At 51.6% G+C, this 14,853-nt stretch overlaps 1 long non-coding RNA gene across 1 annotated transcript in view; it reads right to left on the bottom strand.

Annotated features, from left to right (window-relative positions):
• The window catches only part of LOC147110975 (uncharacterized), an 850,625-nt gene that overhangs the window by 45,674 nt on the left and 790,098 nt on the right, over window positions 1-14,853 (bottom strand). The window lies entirely within an intron of this gene.

The following is a 14,853-nucleotide window of genomic DNA, read 5'->3' as shown; positions in this document are numbered from 1 at the left end:
CAGTGTGCGCCTGCTCCATGGACCCTCCCTCAGCCCCAGTGTGCTCCTGCTCCGTGGACCCTCCCTCAGCCCCGGTGTGCTCCTGCTCCATGGACCCTCCCTCAGCCCCAGTGTGCTCCTGCTCCGTGGACCCTCCCTCAGCCCTGGTGTGCTCCTGCTCCATGGACCCTCCCTCAGCCCCAGTGTGCTCCTGCTCCATGGACCCTCCCTCAGCCCCAGTGTGCTCCTGCTCCGTGGACCCTCCCTCAGCCCTGGTGTGCTCCTGCTCCATGGACCCTCCCTCAGCCCTGGTGTGCTCCTGCTCCATGGACCCTCCCTCAGCCCCAGTGTGCTCCTGCTCCGTGGACACTCCCTCAGCCCCGGTGTGCTCCTGCTCCGTGGACCCTCCCTCAGCCCCGGTGTGCTCCTGCTCCATGGACCCTCCCTCAGCCCCAGTGTGCTCCTGCTCCATGGACCCTCCCTCAGCCCCAGTGTGCTCCTGCTCCGTGGACCCTCCCTCAGCCCTGGTGTGCTCCTGCTCCATGGACCCTCCCTCAGCCCCAGTGTGCTCCTGCTCCATGGACCCTCCCTCAGCCCCAGTGTGCTCCTGCTCCATGGACCCTCCCTCAGCTCCAGTGTGCTGCGTCCCTATGGTGCCCACCATTAGTCCCACTGTGCAGCTGCCCTGCAGCAGCCCTTTTCAATTCCATTCTGTTGCTGCCCTAATCAGCTACCTGGAGTTCCAGTGTACTGCTGCTAGGTTTTACACCCATTCATTTCCAGCTGGACATCAAGTTTCCTGAGGGAGCTGTCCATTTAAAAACCAATACATCATGCAACAAAGGTCAATTGTTGAGCATATGGTTTGGTTTTCCGGCCCACACATGTGGGTATCACTAGCCATTGATTCTACTGTCACCTCGCAGCCTGTGTTGGTGGGCCAGATGTTTAAGAATTTTCTCCAGCTCGAGTAGAGTGAAGGAAACCACGCAGAGGGCAACAGTTTGGTACTAGTTGGGCTCATACTCATTAAGAATGTTAACTGCCATCCCAGAATGCTTCCTGGCCTCCTTGTTCATTCACTCTCCCAGCACAAGCGATTTCCTATTCACACACTCTAATTGCTTCTGACTCAACTGCTCATCTGCTGATCTCAAGTGTTCCCAGGCCCACCTAAGGGAGAAAGAGCTCAGGATTGGAAGTTGGAGGAAAGAAAAAAATAACAGAAATGAAACAGAAGAGGGATGAGGAAGCAAAACAGGAAAGGAGAAATACGAACTGGCAGAAGACCATAAATAAGTAAGGAATAAAATGTCATTAAATCAATCAGTGAGAAAGAGCCAATAAATCAGGAGCAAGGAAGTGAGCAGGAACCAGATAACATAAGACATCGAAAGAGTGAATCAATAAGTTAGGGGAACAGCTGAACATAGCTACAGGTAGACTATCCTTTATCCGCACTTCTGAAAACCGAAAACCTCTGAAAACCGAAAGTTTTTTTGTGGAGCGTAAGTCGTGCGCATGACGTAACCCAAGTGGCGCCAAACATGACCCGACGCGGCCGATGATTTTCTGACCTGATTTGCGGGCCAGCTTAGCGTAGGAGTCAGCCGATATCCGGTTTCCCACAACTGGCAGTGGCAGTCGAGCCCCAGACCCCCGCTAAATCAAGGAATTCAGATACGGAGCAGGGGGAGCTGTAAACAGACTGTGAGCGGCAGCACAGAGAAGCAGGAAGGGGAATGAGACACGGAACAGTCGCAAGAGGTAGCCTGAACTTTTATAATTTATATTAAATACAAATACTAATTACCAAATTAATTTAATGTTCAGAGTTTCCCAGTCTGAAATAATACCTTCTGAAATCCGAAAATTTCCGAAAACCGAAACACAGCTGGTCCCAAGGTTTTCGGTTAAGGGATAGTCTACCTGTATTAAGAGATCCATTGGCAACGGATAACATAGTTTTAGGCAGGAGAAGAGCTTCAGTCCATCTAGTCCACCACTGTGGGAGCTTGTGCTACAAAAGCTAATATGCTGCCCCAAGGATTCTGGTTGGGAGATGGTGCGCCATTCACAGATATTCTTCTTGCTGCCAGCCCTGGTTGTAATTTGTAACTTCCACTGTGCTGCAAATGGGAATTCTTTCTCCTTAAATGATCAGGGATCTCGGTTGAAGCACAGACTGAGTTCCCAAAATGAAGCAGCAACATTCAGTACAAGCTGCAGCCAAGATCAACAGATAGAAGATTAAGGAAGTAACATGTCTTATAGACTGGGGCAGGGGGAGTGGGGTGCGGAAGTGGGGGGCGGGTGCGGGGGAGAGGCAGGACGAGGGTTCTGTGAACTGTAAGGAGCAACTGGGAAGGGATAATGGCTCTTTAAGTTGGGGGAAGGGGATTTGAGGAAACGAGTGCACCTGTGTACTGGTAGAGGGGTTGGAGGGGTCGGTTGCCTCTGAATATTGGGGGAAGGTGAATTGGCAAAGATAGAAGGGGGAGAGTAACTGTAGAGGTGACTTTAAGAAGTGATGGTCTGGTGAATGTGAATATATCTAAAAGTCACTTATTCTTCCTATTTTTTTTAGATCAATTTCCATCAATTTTGAAGCTAAAAATATGTTTAAAATTAACCAGAGTGCACCATTTTAAATCTAATTGATAAAAATGCTCTAGGATAATCCAGACAACCCTAAATATGGGCCAACAATGGGAGACGGGCAGTGTTTTGAGGGAATGCACACAACTCTAAATATCCTGTCAAAATATATATTGTAACTGCAGCCTAACTAACAAGAGTATCTATTATATGAGGTGGAGTTAGGTGGGAAAACAATTACCAGCTTAGCAGATGCCCTGAAATGAATATTTTTTTAAATCCCATGCCGAAGTTCAGAAATTTATTATCTTTGTCTACAGAATCTGACATTTAATTAGATACTACATTTTGAACACTCACTTAATATTCAACCCTTAGGGCTTTTAAGTTCAGATTCATTTTTTGTGTCATATTTAATAAAATGCTCATATAAAGTAAATGATGACCTCGCCCACCCAAAAAAATCTAGTTACGCATGTTAATTTTAAAAACTAACTAAGGATTATCAGCTCAGAGCAACTGCAAGAATGGATGAGCTGAAAAGTGGCTTAGAGTTACTAAATTATGAAATAGGTTGCTGTCAGTTAGGGAGGTGTCATATCTTTGAGGTTTTTTTACACAAGGTATTTTTCTTGAGTTCGACTTCAAAGACCACTTCTGTAATTGTACCCTCACTTCCTATGAACTGGTGTGCTATTACTTGTCCGATATTGTTTCAAGCCCAAGGGTCTAACAAAAAACCCTATCACCATATTTTAGTTAATATATCATGTGACACTTCTTTGACTTCAGAACGTGACTTAGGCTATAAACTACCAGACAGATTTATTGAACAGTAAACAGAAAACTGAACAGTAGCAAGAACAGTAGATTTAGAGTAGACTTAACTCTCCCTCCTCTGATATAGAAAAAAGCAAGATCACTCTTGCTGCACAACCACTCACTAGAACTGCATCTGAAACATGGTCCATGATTCATCTTATTTCATAGTTCACAGCTGACCTACCATTGAGTCTATGGCACACCACTATCTTTGATGGCTTCAGAATGACTGCCAATGCGGAGCAAATCAGCCTGAAATACAAGTTCAGGACTCAGAAGATAGGACATTAAGAATGTACTTCTCCAACTCAAATAGTGCTTCCAAACAAAAATATACTTTCGAAAGATCCACAGGACATTAATTTGAATTGAATATCCTGGCTTCTTTCTGAGAACCGATTAATCTGTACCAAATCATTTTGGAAGACTTGAGACAAGTCTTCATCCAAGAATAATAGAAGCAATAAAAACTCATATCAAGTTCTTCCTGAACTATACTTCATCTCTACTCTTCCCTGCTTGATGTGTGTGTCAGACAGACAACCATTTCTATGAGTGAACTTAGTTTTAATTCAATTTCTCCTGCAACAAGATGGAAATAAACTATAACATAATATATAATAGGCAGGAGTGTTTTTTTTTGTGACAATGGGAATGGGAAGAGATGTGTCAATGTAGAATGTTTTGCAATATTAAAGCAAATCTGAATGCCAATCCAAAATATTTTAAAAGATGCAAGGAAACAGAAAATACTGAGAGTTGCTCATGTGTTACTTTGAGGATATTTACATTTCATTGCTTTTTAAGAGACCTTGTTGTGCACAAAATGGTTGCCATGTTCACCCACGTAACAACAGAGACTACATTTGAAAATCATAGCCATTTAATGCTTTGTTATATCTCATAGAGATGTGATAAGGTGTTATGTAAATTCAGGATCTTCTACACTTTCCTAGATTGTCCTATTTCCCATGTTTCTAACATAGAATTATAGAAAGTATGGCACAGAAAGATGCCACTCAGCCCACCGCATCAGTGTTGGTGCCAGCTGTTGAACTGGAGTTATAGCCATGCTTTTCACTTGTATCTCTTCATATTCTTTTCTTTTTACATTCTAGGGTCTCCCTCAAAAGCCATTTGTCATAAAACAATACAATTTCTCATAAACCTCTGTGAAATAATTCTTGTAACTGCCCCCTTTCGTTCTTGTGTTAATCCTCAGTCTATAACCAGTTACTGATTTGCTAAGCAATGTAAAGAACATTTTTACTATTTACCCTCTCAAACTCTCACAGTTTTGAAAAAAATTCCCCTTAGGTCTATTCAAATGAAAATGCCCCAATTTTCTACGCTAATTCTTCATAATTATAACCCCTTACTCCTGGTATCATTTTAATGAATCTTATGCTGTACTCTTTCCACAGCTCTGCTATCCTTCCTATAATGGGATGCCAGAACTTCACATAAGACTCTCCAATTGTGTCTTGCACAAATTCAACATTATTTCCTTGCTGTTATAATTAATGCTGCCACTATAAAACCCAGACTCCCACTTGCCTTTTTAATGGCCTTTACCAGCTGCGCTCCCAGCTTTAAAGATCAATGTGTCTGTTCTGGCATTTTGTTAAGGATCTTGCCATTTCAAGCAATCTTCCATTCACTATTTTGTCCCCCCCCCCGCCCCCACCACCCCGCAGAATGTACTACTTCACGTTGCTCTGCACTGAACTAAATCTGCCACCTATCTATCCACACCAGTACTCTACATTCTTCTGCAACCTCTTGCATTCTTCCTCACAGTTTCCCTAATTTAGGATCATCAGCCAGCTTCAGTATCATTCCTCTTGTGGTTATGTCCAAATCATTTCTTTCAAAGTGGTCCCCACCATAGCTCTGTGGGCACACTCTCGCCCCTATCCTGCCAACTGCATCGGAGATGGTGCACGGATGAGAAATCTTGCTTCGAAATGTGTCATCAATCAGATTTCAACACTCAATTCACGTAAGGAATTCATCCCAGCACACAATTCAACAAGTGTGTATGTAATACTAAAACCGGGTCTGGGTGTAGCTCATTGCACGGTTAATTATAATACCAAAAAAAATGTAAATGTACTTGTGTTGAGGGGATCCACCCCTAATAATTGGCTCAGTTGCTGTTTTTGAACCATTAGGATTATTTACTATTGAATTAATCTCAACCTTTAAAAAGTATAATAATGTCCTTTAACACAACAAGTGGAATGAATTTCCGTGGGGGGAATTTATGCCATTTCTCTGAAGTTTCTGCGAATCTTCTGCCAAAGTTACAATGGTCAATTGGGAGAACCCCAATGGAAATTTACCCTCTTAGGCTACTATTTACCGAGCAAAAAATTTGCCTGCCGAGTATAAATTTGGAAAGTCGACGGCCTAGAAATTCATTGTAGCCACTTTTGGGGCGTTAAAGTCGGGCGGCCGCTAAAGTTTGCACCCGCCTCCAAATCGAGGCCACTTCTGCGATATTCATTAGCTTCGCCCTAAGAGTTTGCTCGAGCGCTAAAACTGGTGCTGGACGCCTCTCTTTAGGCGCTAAGCCGGAGGTGCTGAGCGAGAGCGCCCAGGCCGGGCGCAGCGCAGGTGCGGCCATCTCGTGATTGACAGCAGACACCCTGGCGCCGGCCAGCTCTTAAGGGGGAAGGGTCGACTTTGTCTGCTGCCACGCCCTGGATAGTGGAGCCCTCCAGCTAGGCCTGAACACTGCTGCTGGACCCAAATAGCGCCTGAAGCCATGCAGAGGGCCCGTGAACGAGCGCAGCGCTTCTCAGAGCGTGATCTGAGTGTGCTGCTTGGTGGTGTGGAGAAGAGGCGCCATATTTTGTACCCGGACAATGGCAGGAGGGCGCCGCTCCACGCCTACCGGAGAGCCTGGAGGCATGTCGCCAGCAAGGTGTCAGCCAACAGCGAGGTCCCCAGGACCGGTGTCCAATGCCGCAAAAAGTTTAATGACCTCACGCGGATTGTCAGGGTGAGTACCCTTTCCAGTGACCTCCTCATCCTTGCATGTGTACCTCACATTATGGGCAAAGGGACCTGAAAGCCCGAATGGCCAGCCCTCATCCAGCAGCTATGGAACAGGCATGAACATCAATTGCACTTTCTGCACTTAACACACTGGCCAAGCTATTCCACCATGGGAGGCAGTGCACACAAGATCAGGGCGACACACTGGCCAGGCTCTTCCACCATGGGAGGCAGTGCACACAAGATCAGGGCGACACACTGGCCAGGCTATTCCACCATGGGAGGCAGTGCACACAAGATCAGGGCGACACACTGTACTTAGAGGCCGTCCTTTCTCTTGCAGGCCAAGCTGGCTAATAATCAGAAGAGCCGGACTGCGACCGGGGGAGGCCGACCCCAGATCCAGCCGCTCACCGAGCTTCAACATTGCGTGGAGTGCATCATGGGTGCCCAGGTGATTGGCCCTGTTGCATGTGGAGATGCCGACCCTGTTCTGGGCACCAATGGTAAGGACATCCACGTTTGGACCTCTCTCGTCCCACTTGCGCATCAGATCTACATCCTTTGCCACTGTCCGACCAATGCGCTGAATGCCACCACTCGTGCATCCCTCGCTGACGGCCTCTCCTCACTCTAAAGCTACTCTTGTGCCTTCCTGGTTTCAGATGGTGAGGAGGAGGTCCCTGAACTTGCCAGTGACAGCCCCTCAGAGGAGGAGGAGGAGCAAGAGGAAGGCGGCCCATCAGGGGAACCCTCAGCCGTGGCAACCCATGCCAATGTAGGGGACACGTCTTCCCTGGAGGGGAGCGTCGCGGAAGTGTCGGAGGGGAGGGGAGCTCATGGGACCTGCGGCCTGCAGAAACGCGGGAGGGGGGTGCCAGGTCGGCGGCCTTCTCCCCAGAGGAGGGAAGTGTCGGAGGGGAGTCCAATTGCTGGGCCCAGCGGCCTCCAGCAACGCAGGAAGGGTCGGCCAGCTCGGCGGCCTTCTCCCCAGAGGGAGAGTCCGGCCTCCAGTCCGGAGATGGTCTTCGCCGAGGAGATGGAATGCCTCGAGGACTTGTCCGTGGACTCGGAGCGCCGGCACACGGAGCTCATGGGGGTAGTGGCACGGTTGCCTGAGGCCATCGAGTCCCTCTCTCGGAGTGTCACCGACGTCGGGGCCTCACAGGCCATCAGTTTGGCGGAATTCGGGGCAGAGCAGGCAGCGAGTCGGGCGGCATTCGGGGCAGATCAGGCAGCGAGTCGTGCGGCATTCGGGGCAGCTCAGGCAGCGAGTGGGCAGCTGATCAGTGGTGCCGTGCAGTCACTGGGTGCTCTGATGAGGTCACTGAACAGGTCAACATGGGCACTCACTGCTGCCACACTCGCTGTGTCAGCCAGGCATCGCCAGGGCACCCGGCGCGCTGCAGCAGCACAGCGGTCTGTCCCTCGGCAGATTGGTGCGCATGCTGCAATGCTGGCCCGGGTGAGTGCCAGTGTCTCAGGCGACCAACGAGCGCCTGCCATCCGCCAGCTTGCCCCCATTCCTCCAGCCGCCACTGCCACTCCCCCAGTGGAGCTGCCAGGAGCTGCTGCAGCGACTGATGCTGGCCAGCCACAGCTGCAGCATTCAACAGCCGCCCGCTCGACGGCCAGACCACGACTAGGCCGACCCCCAAGGGCATCTGCCGTCACGACATGTGCCCCTCTGGAGCCTGCCCCCAGCCTTGCAGCAGCCAATGGCCTTACTTTGAGGAGGAGCAGCAGGGTGGGCAGGGGCCACACAAAGATGGCCAAGGCATCGACCTAGCGGGCCAAAAAGTCGAATGTGTGGCCAGTTGTGTTTGTTTTTTGAGGCCGAGAATTGGATGTTTGTTTTTTGAAGGCCGAGGATGTGATGTTTGTTTTTTACGAAGGCCGAGGATGACGGCCATTTTAGTTGCACTGTTTTGTTAATCCTCTCCAGGTTGTGGGAGCGAGTAATGTGTTTGAGTGTTTTTTGGGGGTTTCGTCTGTTTTTGGTTTTCATGTGGGAGGGCCCCTGAGTTTGTACAATAAAGCATTTTATTTATTAACATTGTCCATGTTTGATCTTTGAAGTGTTTGTTGCCTTAACCGGCTGAGGGCTTGCGGAGCGGCTGCAATCATGTTCTTTCATTGGCACAAGCCATTCCCTGACAGGGGGCCTAGAAGTGACGTTCAATAAGCCGCCGACGGGCGGCCCTTGGACCTTGTGCCTCCCTCCTGGGCTGGTACTCCTCGTCCTCCTCCTCCTCATGCTCCTCCTGCTCCTCCTCCTGAGGTGGGGGTCCAACGTGAGGTGGCAGTGCCTGAGTCCTGCGGATAGCCAGGTTGTGCAGCATGCAGCAAACGACGATGAATTGGGAGACTCGGTCCTGCGAATACTGGAGGGCTCCCCCGGAGCGATCGAGACAGTGGAACCGTTGCTTGAGGACGCCGATTGTTTGTTCTATGATGTTCCTAGTCGCTTGATGGCTCTCGTTGTATGCCTCTTCAGCAGGGGTCGTGGGCGTGCGGAGCGGGGTCATGAGCCAGGTACACAAAGGATAGCCTTTGTCCCCGATAAGCCATCCTCTTGGGGGAGGCTGTGCCTGGAACATGTCAGCCACAGTTGTCTGTCGCAGGATAAAGGCATCGTGGCTGCTGCCTGGAAAGCGGGCATTGACAGCTAGGATGCGCTGCCTGTGGTCACACACCAGCTGTACATTGAGGGAATGGTAGCCCTTCCGGTTGCGGTAATCCTCGGCATGCTCCAGAGGTGCCCGCAAAGCCACATGCGTGCAGTCAATGGCGCCCTGCACCATGGGGAAGCCCGCTATTCTTGCAAATCCCACTGCACGCTGCTGCTGCTTGTCCAGGGTCATGGGGAAGGAGATGAATTGATGTCTCCTTGTGAAAAGGGCTTCGGTCACCTGGTGGATGCAGCAATGCACGGCGAACTGGGAGATGTTAGCGATGTCCCCAGCAGCGGATTGGAAGGAGCCGGTGGCATAGAAGTTGAGAGCCACCGTCACCTTCACTGCCACCGACAGAGACGTCCTGCGCATCAGCTGTGGCTGCAGATCTCTCTGAAGCAGCTGGCAGATGTCTGCAACCACCTCCCTTCTGAATCGCAGCCTCCTTACACACATTGCGGCAGACATGGTCAGATAGGAGGACTGCTGGCGGTATACCCTGGGTGGGTAAGGCCTCAGTTGGCGACGCCTGTTGCCCCCTCTGCGTCTAGCCAGGGCTGCCACTCTCTCACGGCGTCTGTAAGCCCTTCTGGCATAAGGCTGAAAGTCAGCGTTGGCACCCAATGCAGCCCCCATTATATGCTGGGAAACAATGAGCTCTCAATGAAGGCAAAGATAATTGCTAAGCTCTGGCCTGAGCCAAAAATACCTGTCCTAGGGTTGGTCCAAACCAGTAAGCTCTCCTCCTTGGTCTCTCTCCAAAAAACCGTTGCACAAGAGTGAATGCTGCAAAATGGCTGCCCTTTATAGTGCAGGGTAAGTGCCCTTTAATTAGCGCTCCCCGCGGCCCGCCTCGGCTGTGTACCGTTCCACTTCACAGTCGTTCGGGCCGCCCAGCGCACAATGGGGCGGCGCGAGTGAAGTTCCGGTTCGGGGCGCACAAAGGGCGTTGCACTAGTAAATGACGTCATGATCTGCGCGCGCAGCAGGGGGCGCGCTAAGACTTTGCGCCGGCGCTAAATATGTACTGAAGTTGGGGCGAGTCGCAGATCGCGCTGCACCCGGGCGCTAAGCACCTAGCGCTCGAGATCTACTCCTCCTAAGGCGCTAACGGCTGGCGCGCCCAACTGAATTTCTAGGCCGACATCTTTAAAATTCTTCTGTAAGTTTCCCACCCACAGCCAGTCTGATTGACAGGCTAGAGGCCTGTTGGGTAGGAAAGCCGAGAGCACAAGGCCACAGCCAAGTTGGCCTTAGAGCAGGTAGGTGTCATGGGGCAGTTGAGAGAGATTGTGTGGGGGGGGCGCGGTGGTGTCCGATCACCGGGTGAGGGTTCTGATCGTGGAGGGTGGTCCGACTGTTGGGGGGTAGGCGGGGGTCCAATCGCGGGGATGGTTCCAATGTTGGTCGGAGGGGCCAATGGTGGTTGTGGGGACAGATGGTGGTCGGGTTGTCAAATAGTGGGGGTGAGCAGATGGTAGTTGAGGGGCAGATGGTGGTTGGGGGACAGAGGTTGTTTGGGGTCAGATGGTGGTTGTGGGGGCAGATGGCGGTCTGGGGTTGTCTGATGGTGGGTCAGGGGAGCAGACAGATCGTGAAGGTGGGGATTTACTGGGCAGCTTGTTGGGCCTGGTGGAAACACTTATGCTCCTCCTGACCCACAAGCAGTGCTGTAAAGGCACTTACCTCATGGATTCAGCCCTTCTCTCCTCCTTTCACTGCCAGGTTTCCCGGGGACTGTGAAACCCGGTCGACATGAGTTTAAAATAGAATGACTGTGAAAATGAAGGCATGCAGCCTCATTATAATATTTAAATGACCGACCCACCCCGTGAGCAGACTGGTTGCCTGTCCCTCGCCCCGCCTCCGTAAAAGCCGCAAGTTCGAGGCAGGTTGGATTCCTGTTAACATTTTTTTTTATTCGTTTATGGGATGTGGGCGTTGCTGGCAAGGCCAACATTTATTGCCCATCCCTAATTGCCCTTGAGAAGGTGGTGGTGAGCCGCCTTCTTGAACCGCTGCAGTCCGCGTGGTGAAGGTGTTCCCACAGTGCGGTTAGGAAGGGAGGGAGAGGGGACTGTGATGAAATATATGTCTTCATCAGCCCCTGTGTTTTACCTGCATTGTATTGTGTGTATTGGCTCCGCCCCTGTCTTTTGTCATATAAAGGACTCAAGAGCTGTATGAGTCATTCTGCCAGACGAATCCGATGTGGAATGGCGTGCAATGTTCTTAGCGATTAAAAGCCTTCAGTTGAATCGTTTAACTTCTTGTCTTTGAGTTATTGATGGCACATCAATTTTAATCGCTAAAACACCAAGATGGATCGACTCCTGAAACCAGAGCGCTTGGATCTGGACCCCCATGCCACAGACGCAGCCACACAGTTCGGACACTGGTTCCAATGCTTCGAATTTTTCATCGAAACCTCAGCCACCGCCATAGCAGCCGCGACCGCCACCGGAGACGTGAAACTAGGAATCCTGCGAAACCGGGTGAGTCATCGGGTCTCCCCTCTCATCTGAGATGCCACCAGCTACGGGGATGCCTGCACCATTCTGAAGGCCCACTACGTGCGGCCAATAAACGAGGTGTACGCCAGGCATCTTCTGACTACTCGCACGCAGCGGCATGGTGAGTCACTAGAGGACTTCATGCTAAGCCTAAAAGTACTGGGCAGAGACTGTAACTGTAAGGCCGTGTCTGCCACCGTGTACACAGAGGAGCTGATCCAAGACTCCTTTATTGCGGGCCTCAGTTCAAATTACATTCGGCAGAAACTGTTTGAAAAGGAGGGACTGGACTTAAAACAGGCTATGGGCATAGCGCGATCGCTGGATATGGCCCAGAGGAACTCTGAATCCTGTTCCTCAGGCCACGCGGCCCACTCCACCTCGTGTGCGCCGTGGGGGCCGCCATCTTGGAAGCCATCTTCACCTCCCAGGTCTCAGGCCAGCCCAGCACCGTCGGAGCCCCAGCCTCCACCCAGGAGCCCCACTACTGCCGCGATGCATCGGGGCCCGAAATGCTACTTCTGCGGCCAGGACAAACACTCCAGGCATCTGTGCCCAGCGAAGGGCACCACCTGTTTTAAATGCGGGAAGAAAGGACATTTCAGTAAAGTCTGCAGAGGGAACCCCGCCTCCAACTCCGCCACCGCCGTGTGCGCGCCGTGGGGGCGGCCATCTTGTACGCCATCTTGTCCATCCTCGTGGAGTCCACCATCTTGTCCCGACTACACGGACCCCCAGGACCCACTGGTGGCCTCAATCACAGTGGATCAATCCAGGCCGCATCCGTTGTCTAGATCGATGATGGACATAGAGGTAAACGGGAACAAGGTTAAATGCTTGATTGACTGCGGGAGCACCGAAACCTTTATTCATCCTAGCCTGGTAAAACGACTTTCACTAACGATAGTCCCTACACAGGGCAAAATCGCCATGGCTGATAAGACTCATACCTCAAAAATTACAGGTTTCTGCGCGGTTATGTTGTCGGTAAAAGGCACTGATTACAGAGATTTTAAACTGTTGATAATGCCAGATCTCTGTGTGAGCGTGATCTTGGGTCTGGACTTCCAGTGCTACCACCAAAGTATCACGCTTACCTACGGTGGGTCCCAGCCGCCCCTCACAGTGTGCGGTCTGGCTACCCTGAAGGTCAAGCCGCCCTCTCTGTTCGCCAAACTTGCACCCAACTGTCGACCCATAGCGACCAAGAGTAGGCGGTACAGCTGGGAGGGCAGACGGTTCATTGCGTCTGAAGTAGAAAGACTCAAGCGGGAGGGTATCATCGAATGCAGTACCAGCCCGTGGCACGCCCAGGTAGTAGTAGTTAAGGGTAGCGAAAAGAAGCGGATGGTGATAGATTATAGCCAGATGGTTAATCTATACACCCAGCTAGACGCCTACCCTCTGCCCCGCATAGCGGATATGGTTAACCAAATTGCGCAATACCGGGTGTTTTCCACCATCGACCTAAAATCGGCATACCACCAGCTCCCCATTAGGCCGGAGGACCGTCCATACACCGCCTTCGAGGCGAACGGATGCCTCTACCACTTCCTCAGAGTCCCCTTTGGGGTAACGAATGGGGTCTCGGTCTTCCAGCGGGAGATGGACCGCATGGTCGATGAGAACCAGTCAACAGCCACCTATCCATACCTAGACAACGTCACCATCTGCGGCCACGACCAGCAAGACCACGACTCGAACCTCGCGAGATTTCTGAAAACCGCCCTCAGACTCAATCTCACCTACAACGAGGATAAGTGTGTCTTTAGCACCACGCGCCTCTGTATCCTGGGCTGCGTGGTGGAAAATGGGGAAATCGGTCTGGACCCCGACCGATTGCGCCCCCTACGGGAGCTACCCCTACCAAACACTCCCAAGGCCCTGAAAAGGTGCCTGGGGTTTTTCTGCTATTACGCCCAATGGGTCCCCAATTATTTCGACAAGGCCCGTCCCCTCCTGAAATCAACGTCCTTCCCGCTCACGGCCGAGGCCCACGCCGCCTTCAACAGCATTAAACATGACATTGAGAAGGCCGCGCTGCGGGCAGTGGACGAAAACATCCCTTTCCAGGTCGAAAGCGATGCGTCCGACTTCGCTTTAGCAGCCACCCTCAACCAGGATGGGCGGCCCGTAGCCTTTTTCTCAAGAACCTTCCAAGGGCCCGAGATCAGGCACTCCTCGGTAGAGAAGGAGGCCCAGGCCATAGTGGAGGCAGTGCAGCACTGGAGGCATTACCTAGCCGGCAAACGCTTCACCCTGCTTACCGACCAGCGGTCGGTAGCCTTCATGTTTAACAACAAACAGAGGGGGAAGATCAAGAACGACAAAATTCTCAGGTGGCGGATCGAACTCTCCACGTTTGAGTACGACATAATATATAGGCCGGGGGCCCTCAACGAATCCCCCGACGCCCTATCACGAGGGATGTGTGCCAGCATCCAGGGGGACAGGCTACAGGGCCTCCACAATGGCCTCTGCCACCCGGGGGTCACCCGGCTATTTCACTTTATAAAATCCCGTAACCTGCCCTATTCCATCGAGGAGGTCCGGTCTATGACCAGGGACTGCCGCACCTGTGCGGAATGCAAGCCCCGTTTTTACAGGCCCGACCGAGCCCACCTGATCAAAGCTACACGGCCATTCGAGCGCCTGAGCTTAGATTTCAAGGGACCACTCCCCTCCACCGACCGCAATGTGTACTTTCTCAACATTGTGGACGAGTACTCCCGCTTCCCATTCGCCTACCCCTGCCCAGACATGACCAGTGCCACGGTCATCAAGTGCCTCGGCAGCCTGTTTTGCACGTTCGGCATGCCGAACTACATCCACACTGACAGGGGGGCGTCGTTCATGAGCGACGAACTGCGCCAATACCTGCTGTCGAAGGGGATAGCCACGAGTCGGACCACTAGTTATAAGCCCCGGGGTAATGGGCAAGTGGAGAGGGAGAACGCGACGGTGTGGAAGGCGGTCACCTTAGCACTAAGGTCTAAAGGCCTCCCTACCTCCCGCTGGCAAGAGGTCCTCCCAGATGTACTCCACTCGATAAGGTCGCTACTGTGTACTGCTACTAACGCCACTCCTCACGAGAAGATGTTTGTTTTTCCCCGCAAATCAACCTCGGGAGTGTCCCTACCTTCGTGGCTCTCCACCCCAGGGACAGTCCTATTACGGAAGCATGTGAGGGGCCACAAAATGGATCCCCTCGTGGAGGCAGTACACCTACTCCACGCAAACCCACAGTACGCGTACGTCAAGCA

The sequence above is a fragment of the Somniosus microcephalus genome, chromosome 11 (genome assembly GCF_052327205.1).
Source record: "Somniosus microcephalus isolate GS21.2 chromosome 11, FLI_Smic_1.0, whole genome shotgun sequence".
Lineage (NCBI taxonomy): Eukaryota > Metazoa > Chordata > Chondrichthyes > Squaliformes > Somniosidae > Somniosus > Somniosus microcephalus.
The sequence above is the reverse complement of the archived record's forward strand: the minus strand, read 5'-3'. Positions and strand labels throughout refer to the sequence as shown.